Source organism: Euphorbia lathyris, chromosome 4 (genome assembly GCF_963576675.1).
Source record: "Euphorbia lathyris chromosome 4, ddEupLath1.1, whole genome shotgun sequence".
Lineage (NCBI taxonomy): Eukaryota > Viridiplantae > Streptophyta > Magnoliopsida > Malpighiales > Euphorbiaceae > Euphorbia > Euphorbia lathyris.
In genome coordinates this window covers 59004891-59015976 of record NC_088913.1, presented here as the reverse complement: position 1 = coordinate 59015976, position 11086 = coordinate 59004891, and the positions used below count along the sequence as shown (strand labels likewise).

The 11086-nt window shown below is 34.8% G+C and overlaps 1 non-coding gene across 1 annotated transcript; it reads left to right on the top strand.

Annotated features, from left to right (window-relative positions):
* Nucleotides 1-344: 344 nt before the first annotated feature.
* LOC136228321 (small nucleolar RNA R71) lies at nt 345-451 on the top strand. Its single transcript, XR_010688648.1, has one exon. It is a non-coding gene; the product is annotated as a small nucleolar RNA R71 (small nucleolar RNA).
* The last annotated feature ends 10635 nt before the right edge of the window (nt 452-11086 follow it).

The window sequence follows — 11086 nt, the reverse complement described above, 5'->3', positions numbered from 1 at the left end:
ATCTTCTTGTAATGATGGGCACTCATCAGTATGATGTCCCACATTTGAACATACTCCACATACCTTTTCGGGTTGCACTTTATCTGCAGCAATTTGACGAACCAAAGAAACTAATTCAGTAAACTTATTTTCAATGTTAGAATTACTTACCTCATTAACTTGTTGGGTCGTTTTGCTTGATCTTGTTTCGAATTGTTGGGAGTTTTCAGCCATAGTGGAGATTAATTGTCTTGCCTCATCGGGTGTCTTATTCACCAACGCTCCTCCACTAGCTGCATCAATCATGCTTCTATCAATTGGAGCCAATCCTTCATAAAAAATATTGGATTAGGAGTTGTTCAGGTATTTGATGATGTTGGCAACTAGTGCAAAGTTGCTTGAACCTCTCCCAATATTCATATAAGGTCTCTCCAGAAGCTTGTCTAATTCCACATATCTCCTTTCTAATATTCGCTGCACGTGAAGATGGAAAGAATTTCTCAAGAAATAACCTTTGCATTTCGGTCCGTGTCGTGATAGATCCCGATGGAAGATAGTACAACCAATCCTTAGCCTTATCTTTTAAAGAAAAAGGAAAGGCTCGTAGTTTAACTTGCTCTTCGGTTACTCGTTTGGGTTTCAAACCAGAACAAACGACATGAAATTCCTTCAAATGTTTATGAGGATCTTCACCTGTAAGACCATGAAAAGAAGGGAGTAAGTGAATTAATCCAGATTTAAGTTCAAAAGGTACCTCTGGATTTGGGAACTCAATGCAAAATGATTGGCGATTTAAATTGGGTGCTGCAAAGTCCCTTAATGTTCTATTTCCAGCCATCGTCTCTTCCTCACTTTGAAAAACAAAATTTTCTAAAGACGATGAACAAACACTCCTTTGTTTTGTTTCTTTTCTTAACCTCCGTATTTCTTTTTCTATTTCAGAAATAAATATTCGTTCACTTCCACGGGAGGTGCGGGTCATAAAAAGTATCAAAAACAAAGGAAAATGAATCAAGAAACTAAATTGTTCCCCGGCAACGGCGCCAAATTTTGACGGGTTTGTCGAAGCCCGACAAAATAGATTTATAATTTTTTACTGATTTTCCTATTGGACTACAATTTGATTTGTAGTAATAGTAAGACCAGGTCGAATCCCAAGAGAACAATTAACCTCTTAATTCAAATGAGCAAATAAAATAAAAAGGGGGTTTTGATTTTTGATGGATTGATTAAATCAAATTAAACAAGTAAAGTAAATTGGAATTCAATAATGAGAAAAACCTGATTCAAGAGATTGGGTTCATTGGGTGTTCGTTGATCCTTGGTTTAAATGATAAACAAATGAAAATTCAAATCTTTGATTAAAGAGTACAAGGATTACCTAATTCACTCTTTCACTTTCTCTTAGTTTATTAATTTAAATGAAGCATCTAAATCAACCTAGTTATTAAGAAAAGGGAATGAAGCATATCCAATTTCTCAATAACCGCATTAGGATTAAGAAAGTTTATCAAATCAATTCCTATTGAGAGGAACGTCGACAAACAATAGCAATTGGCTGAATTTTCTTCCCAATCAATCTCAAGCAAAAACTCAATTACTCAAGATCGATTTTTGCTACTTGTTGTAATTCATTCAAGACAATTACGGATCAAGAATAAATACTTAGCAATAGAAGATCGAATACGATTCAATAATCATAAAAAGAATTGAAGAAGAAAATCAGAACTTGAATTAATACTTGAAGAAATTAATACATAAAACCTCACAACTTTCAACCTAATGAAATCCCTCTTGAATCAGAAGATGAAACTTAGCTACTCATAATGAAAACAATTCAACAATACAATTGAAAATCTGTAAAACCTAATTCCTTTCTCTAAGGAATGTTAAGCCTCTATTTATAGGGGGAAAACCCTAAGAAGAAAGACTAAAATATCCTTAAGAGATAAGGAAAGAAAATAAATCTCTAATTAATTAATGATTAAATAGAGATAATATGAAATATTCAAATCCTAACTAAAATAAAATACAATTAAATAAGATAATATCCCAAAATCAAATCTGAAAATATCTTCTTATCTCTTCCAAATTCGTCCAGCCACGTGCCCACGCCTTAACTGAAGTTGGCTGCTGTTTCTCAATTACAGCTGAGACAGGACGTGCCCACGCCTTAACTGAAATTGGCCTCTGATTTGCAAATACTCCAAAATGCTCCAAAAGGCCACTAATTTCCAGATTTCTCACCAAACATCTAAACATTCTCCCAAAACAAAATATGAAACAAAAACATCAATTAAACACCAAATGTTTCCAAATTACATAGAATAAGATAGAAAGCAACAAGACTAAAATGGTCTTGTCATCATTCTTCCTTTGCGCAGGTAGTTGCTGGTAAGACTCTTCATAGTCATTATGCTCAATCAGTAATTTCTGATGTTGGGGGTTTAAAAGCTATCAAAATTCCACAAGCTCTGTATGACAAACGTGTGAATGAATGTCAATTTTCTGTAATTGGGCGACTTTCCTTAGCTAAAGGAGACTCTCCCTGGTGACATAATGATTTGAAAGAAAAACTAAATTCCATTTGGAATCGCAGCATGGACTGGAAAATGATCTCAATTGGTAGGGGATATTATCACATTATAATGAATTCTGCAGAGGCCCTCAAACAAATATGGAGTAAGGGTGCCCTTTTTCTGAAACCAGGAATTATGAGGTTCACGACTTGGTCCCCTGGATTTGATCCTCACAGTCATCGATCCTCATCTGCTCAGGTTTGGATGCGAATATACAATCTCCCGTGGGAATTCTGGGATAAACAAATTATTTCTGACATTGCTCGAAGTGTGGGAGTTCCTCTTAGATTTGATCGAAATACTGTAGATGGGGAATTTGGGCATTATGCTCGTATTTTAATTGACATTGATTTAGCTCAACCCATTCAATATTCTCTTAGGGTCGATACGGACAACTCGATGCACTGGATTACATTAGAATATGAGCATCTTCCTGATATATGTGACTCTTGTAAAGCTGTTGGGCATTCAACTGTAAACTGTAGACGGAATGCTCCAAATTTGCCACCAACTCGACACACACAGGATAGGAGGAAATCTAATAATATTGTGCATTCTGGTCCAGGAGTTAATGATGGGGATATTAATATTAAGAAATCAATATGGGCTCCCAAAGAATCAAATACTTCAGCATTAAAAATTGATAATTCAATTTTGGAATCTAGTACTAAGTTTGCTTCACTAATGAAAATGGAAATGTTTCACACAGGGATATTAGTGCTTCAGCTTCAACAGTTGACAATACATCATATGACACTAATATTCTTGAATTAAAAAATAATGATCTTCAACTTGTGATATTTGAGTATCCAAATGAGATCATTAGTAATGAAATCATACCACCTAAGGACACTAATGCTTCTCCTCGACATGTGTCCTGGGCTGATCAAGGCGACATGGCTGATGTTATTGTGGCAGAGGAAGTATCTGTTTGTGCTTTGTCTTCTGAGACATTTCATGTAGATGGACTTTCACTAAAATCAACCTCTTCTGGAACCGCACAGGAAAATATTTCTATACTAAATGATTCGGAAGAATTTCCATGGCATGTTGTGGAAGATAAAAAGAAAAAGAATAAAGCTCGGGTTTCACCGGACCGCCCTAAGCGGGCGAGTAAGTTACCCTCTAAATATCAATGTTAAAAATCCTTTATTGGAATTGTAGAGGTCTTGGAAATGCGGCCACCCAACGTAATTTGTATAATCTTTGTATTAAACATCATCCTGACTTTGTTTGTATTGCGGAACCTATGGTCCACTATGCATCTATTCAACAGAGTTTTTGGACTTCTTTAGATTTAAATTTCATTGTGTCAAATTCTCGGGATTTGCCTTCGCTTTGGCTTTTCAAGCTTGGCTCCGTCTAATATCTTCATTCACGATCAACATGTCAGTATTGATGTTGAAATTTGCAGTAAGGTTCACAGAATATCTTTTGTCTATGGTAGTGTGCATATTACCACCAGAAGAAGCCTTTGGGAAAATCTTCTTGAACTTCATAATAGTCCTAGTAGCCCTTTGGAGCGGTTCGTGGTGGGAGACTTCAATGCTGTGCTAGGTTCCCATGAGAAAACTGGAGCGCCTCCGGCTTCTTCTTCTTGTCGAGACTTTAGAGAATTTTTAGATTCTGGGAATTTACTTAATATTCAATCTTCGGGTTCGAACTTTACATGGACCAACGGTCGTCGAGGTTCTTCGCGTGTGGATTCTCGTCTTGATAGAGCTGTGACTTCATCGAGTTTCTTACATTTTTGGGATCATGTCTCTTGCAATATTTTAGCTCGTCACAAGTCTGATCATAATCCTATTCTTCTTTTGTGTGATAAGGGCAATCATACCTATTCTAGGTTTAGATTTCAGAATATGTGGATTTCTCACCCTTCACTTCAAAGTTTTATTGAGAGCTCTTGGAATGAGCCCATTGAACGTCTACCTCATATGCGACTTATCATCAGTAAGCTTCGTCGACTCCGTTTTGGTCTTCGATCTTGGAATCGGGAGGTATTTGGTAATTTAGATGTCAATATTACTGCTGCTGAAAACAACTTAATTACTGCTCAGAATGCTCTGGCTTCGGATGGGTTTTCTGAGGAGCTTCATCAGGCAGAATTGCAGGCTCATCAGTCACTAGAAACCTGTCTGCTTCAGAAAGAAATTTTTCTCAAAGACAAGAGTCGGATTAAATGGCTTAAGGAAGGGGATAGGAATTCAGCATTTTTTCACAATTATGCGGCCAGCAAAAAAAAGCTACAATGGGGATTTCTGCTATGCACATTAATGGTTCTATCTCAACAGATCCCTCAGAAATTCAACAACATATTATTGCATCTTATACCGAATTGTTCGCGGGGACTGGTATTAGACTTGATGCCTCTGCATCAGCTTTAATTAAAAATGTTGTTCCTTCTATGGTTACTCAAGAAGAAAACATGAGTTTGTTGATTTGTCCGTCTCATGAGGATATCAAGAAAACTGTTTTCTCCATGGATAGGCAGAGTGCACCGGGACCTGATGGCTTTGGAGGGGGTTTTTACCAATCTTTTTGGGGTGTTGTGGGTTCAGATGTTTGTGCTGCTATCCTCAGCTTCTTTACCTCTAGGTTTATGCTACCCGGTTTGAATTCCAATCTTATGGTGTTAATTCCCAAAACATCTGATGCCAGTTTTGTGGATCAATATCGCCCGATTATTCTTGGTAATTTTATTTTCAAAATTATAACAAAAATTTTAGCAGACCGCCTGTCAACCATTGCTGCCAGAATTACTACGCCTAATCAGTTTGGCTTTATTAAACAACGTAACATTCATCATTGTATTGCCATGGCCTCAGAGGGGGTCAATGTGTTGAATCGGTCTAGCTTTGGGGGAAATATGTCTCTCAAAATTGATATTAAAAAGGCTTTTGACTGTATGGATTGGAATTTCCTTCTTGAGGTTTTGGATGCTTATGGGTTTTCTCTTCCATTTCGAGATTGGCTTCTAAATATTTTCATTTCTGCCAGGATTTCTATTATGATTAATGGCTCTGCTAAGGGTTATTTTCGTTGCTCTCGTGGGGTGAGACAAGGGGATCCTCTTTCGCCTATTCTTTTCTGTCTGGCGGAGGATTTTCTTAGCCGTTGGATTTCCAAACTTGCTTCTGATGGAAGATTAGATCAAATCTCTTATGCTCGAAACTGTCAGTTTCCTTCTCATTTGTTATATGCGGATGATATTCTTCTTTTTTGTAAAGCTTCGGTTAAGAATATGCGCATAATTTCTCACATATTCAATTATTATGGCCTTATCTCGGGTCAAGCTGTTAATTGGGACAAGTCAGCGGTGATCTTTAGCTCGCGGATTGGACAACATCGGGCTAGGACTCTTGCTGATATTGTCGGTATCCGTATTGGGGCCCTTCCTTTTATTTATTTGGGGGTGCCACTTTTTATAGGAGATCCTCGGAGTAGATATCTACGCCCAATAGCTGATCGTATTATTGCTAAATTCTCGAATTGGAAGCACAAACTGCTTTCATTGGCAGGACCTCTTGCTTTAGTTGATTCTGTGATTATGAGCTCCTTGATCCACTCATTTTCTGTATATCGATGGCCTTCTCTCCTTATTGACAAAATTTCAAAAGCTATTCGCAATTTTCTTTGGACTGGTTCTGTTGATGAAAAAAAATTAATATCGGTTCCATGGAAAATTTGTTGTTTACCAAAGAAGGAAGGAGGTCTTGGCCTAAAGAATTTATCGATTTTCAATCAGGCTTTATTGACTCGCTTGAGTTGGGATTTTTATACCAGTACATGTTTTCCTATCACGGTTATTACTCGCAGGTTCCTCAATCACGCAAAGAATGCGCGTATCTCTCCCATTAGCTCTACAATTTGGAGCTCCACTCGCGCCTCTTTTATTCGTATTCGAGATGATATTGGATGGTGGATTGGGGCAGATACACATCTTCATTTCTGGTATGATAATTGGATTTATCCTCCCATTGCGGATCGTCTTAATCTACCCCGTAATTGTAAGAATCTTGCTGCAGATTTTATTTCTAATTACTGGAGTAATGACCACTGGTCTCTTCCTTTTTATTTTTCTGATGATTTAAAGCTGGAAATTACATCAATTTCTCCAGGTCAGGAAAGTACTGATGTTCCTTTTTGGAAGTCTACTCGGGATGGTATATTTTCGGTAAAAATTTGTTATTCTTCCTTGAGACAACAACAAACTCCAGTTATATGGTCTAGTTTTATTTGGACGACATATATTCCTCCATCTCGATCCATTCTGATTTGGAGGCTTCTGCATTGTGGTCTTCCAACTCATGATCGTCTTATATCTCGTGGTATTCAAGTGGTTTCGAGATGTAGTCTTTGCTTTGCTGCCTTTGAAACATTAGATCACGTGTTTGTCTCATGTGTTTTTGCTTCAACTCTTTGGCATGCAATTTCAAGTCTTTTTGGATGGAATATTCGCACAAATGGTAATTTCTCAACTCTTTTTGACAGTATTTTGCATTGTCATTTTAGTCCTCAAACTGGGGTTCTTTGGAATTCTGCTATTATTCATTGCGTATGGATTCTCTGGAGGACTCGAAATGATTCTTTTTTCCAAGGAATTAACCCCAACATTCATAATGCTCTTCGTTTACTATGGAAATACATCCGGGAGTCGAATGCAATGGGCACGGGTCCTGCTTTTAACACATTGACAGATATTCATGTTTCTAGGGAGCTCTTCATTGTTCGCAGACCTGCTTCAACTCCAACTATCTTAGAGGTTCATTGAAAACGCCCTCCGGCTCATTGGCTAAAAATTAACACTGATGGTTCATCTTTTGGCAACCCTGGAATGGCAGGAGCTGGAGGTATTTACCGTAATAGTAGAGGTATTCCAGTTGGCTCATTTTCTTTTTCCATTTCATCTGCTTTTGCATATGAGGCAGAACTTATGGGAGCTATGTTTGCAATTGAACATGCATGTGAGCGTGGGTGGTTCAATCTATGGTTGGAAGTCGATTCCATGTATGTTGTTAACCTCTTTAGGTACAATAACATCTCAGTTCCCTGGCATTTAAGGCCTAGATGGAAGAAATGCAAATCTTTATGCTCTGGTTTGCAGTTAGTGGTCACTCATATTTTTCGTGAAGGTAATAAAGTCGCTGATTGTCTTGCTCGTTACGGTATCACTTCTACTACTCTACATTTGTGGGACTCAGCTCCGTCATTTTGCAGGCATGAAATTTCTAATGATTGTAATGATGTCATTCAGTTTCGGTTTCGTTAGCTTTTATTTTGCTTTTTTATGATTTTGAATTTTGTATGAACAATTTTCTTTTCTTTTCTTTTTTTCTGGGCCAGGCGGTGGGATTCTCCTCCGCCTGCCTCCATCTTCAATAAAAAAAAATTTATTACACTAAAAATAATATTCTCCACTTTATTCCATTTTACATAACACTTTTATTAATATTTTATTATTTTTTACGTATATTATTATTATCATCAATAATCTATAATAAAAAAATTAATTAAAAAATAAGAAAACAATGTTATTTAATTTTAAATAATTAATAATATATTTAACTATAAAATATAAAAAGAAAAATATTTATTTATAAAATATAATTAAAATTAAAATAATAAATATATATATATTAAAGTATTGATTTCCACCAAAATAAATTTTGGTGGAAATCAAAATCAACCAAAATTAGTTGATTTTTCATTTCTATGCCATTTTGGCATAGAAATTTGATGGTTGGCAGCCAACCACCACCATTTTGGCATTTCCAACCCTCATTTGGTGAGGGTTGGAGATGCTCTAAAGGGATAAGGGGCAAAAAATGCTCCTAACGTTTACGGTCTGGAGCAATTTTATCCTTAACGTATAAAATTATGTAATTTTATACGTTGATAAGTTGGGTAAATTTTTAGACATTATTATAAAGGGTAAATAATTTATTAGTCCCCTAGTTTTTATATAACACACTGTTTAGTTCCCATATTTTGAAAAACACATTTTAAGGTCCCTATCTTTTGTGGTCCTTTTATCTCTTTTTTTACATTTTTAACCGAACATATCTTAGCTTTTAGGACAACACAGTAGCATACAAGTTGACTATGTTACTTTGTTATTATATATATATATATATATGCTAAAATATAACGATTACAAATATAAAAAAACTAAAAAAAGACCAAATGGTTAATATTGGCAAAAACTAGAGATCTTATCATGTCTTTTTCAAAATAGGGGACTAAACAGTGTGTTATGTAAAAAGTAAGGGACCAATAAATTATTTACCCTATTATAAAACACTGACCTTTTGTTCTTTATTTGGCGAAATATTTTTAATAATAAAATTGGAGATTAATATTTTTACATTCGACTAAATATTTAAATTATTTTTGTCCAACTCGTGCAAAATACATTATATTTTTCAATTTTTCTTACACATTTGATCATATGTTTATTATCTGTTACTAATTAGTGAAAATTGAGCACATGTGAAGTGTGAATAACAAGATTCATGACCGACAAAGCACTTTAATGAATTATTTCTTAAATTGATCCAAGTTATCAACGTTAGAGGTAAAATTGCTCTTGAGTTTCAATATTAGGAGTAAAATTACACTGTTTTTAGATGTTAAGGATAAATTTACTCCTAACTATAAACTTTAAGGTTATTTTTGCACCTTATTCTAAATTCTATTTATCCTTTATATATTTAAGTCTCAAGTTGATAAAAAAAAATAACAAACCAAAAGTTGTTTATAATTTGTTTTGGATATATATAATTTATAAAAATAATTTTAAATTAATTATATATATTTAATATATATAAATATTATTTATTTATTTATTACGTCATCCGGTTCGACCAATCCGAGCCATCCGATCCGATCAAGTGGCCTGTGATCCAATCACCCATCTAGTTTGATGTCCGGTCCGGTTCTGATAACATTGGATGGAAGGAGTAATGAGTTTTGTAGCATTGGAGTAAACCTTATTGGTGAACATTAATATACAAATTTATTTGGTGAACTGCAAGTAATAATTATAATATGTATAACAAATTAAAAAATGTTGTAGAAAATAATACATGTGATAGAGAAAGGATTTATCATGTGATGAGTACTATCAGAATTCAGAAGATTTATTGGTACAGCTTTCATTACAAACATGTTTTTAGTACTTGTTGCTATTAATTTCCAAACCAACTTTTTTGCCAAATCAAAATAATTTGCATTTTCAATTTGTTATTTCGGTTTCAACTTATGGGTGTTTGATTCGGAAACTTAATTTAGATGTAATAAGATTTAATCTCTTAATTCAAAAGTAAATTAATTTTTAAAATTTAAAGAAATTTTTATGACTTGTAGTCCATTTTTATTTAATATTGAATTTTTGTACATAAAATCCTCAGCTATGAGCTATAAGCCATATGACAAACTGAATTGGAAGTTTTATACATCTACACATGACTAGAAAATTTAATAATGGTTTTTAAATTCTTCAATCGGTTGCAACTTTTCTTTTTATATGCATCTTTTACCGCCTTCCCTAAGCAAGATTAAATTCTTCGATAGGGTCATCTAAATGAGTGTTAATCATAGATCTATTATAGTCTTTATTTGATTCTTTTCTTTTCTCTTCTTTTGAGAATCATAGCCAACAGAGAAGAAAAACCGAAATCACATTCAACAAAACTTGAGTTTAAAAGGTTCCTACGGCTATATACTCGTAGAAGAGAAAAGTTTCCTAGGACTGGGAGAAAGATGAAAGGTCACCCAGAAAGATGAAAGGTTATGGGTGACGCGATAATGAATTTTTTTTTCTTTTTACAGCAATTTTGTATTTTTATTTTTTATTTTCTATGAGAATTAAAAGTGATTAACGTGGAAGAAGAGGGAATGAATCATTCCCTTATTATGGGAATTAGATTCTCATTCCACAACTAATGTAACCAAACAGGAGGAATGTGATTACTTCATTCCCTTTTCAATTCCCAAATATATTTTGACTGAATCGAATGTCCCGTTGATAAAAATTCATTACAGCAAGGATGCTCAAAATTGAATGGGTTTATAACCCATCCAAAATAGTTTTTAAATGGATGAGAATGGTTCTCACGAGTAGAATGAGTTATAAAACTATGTTTATATCTATTTTTAACTATATTTTTATTATTTAGTTGCTAGCGATATTTTACGAATAAATGTGATAACACAAATGAAACTTCTGACCGGATCACGTCCCTGTGAGGCGCCGTTGGGATCGGTCGGGGACACTCCGATGCCAAAGTCAGTAACAAATATGGCGTATAAACTGAATGGACAAAGCTTAGCGAAAAGTAAGTATGAGTGAATGTACCTTGATAGCCTAGACGTAGGCTATTTATAGTAGATAGATTTGTAACTCCTAGGTAACTAGAGAGTCTCCATTAATGCTCATTTAATGGCGGTTACAAGTTACTCTTAACCTGGCGGGTTAAGACTATTAATGATTCATTTAATGATCATTATGGCCGAGTTGACGGTTA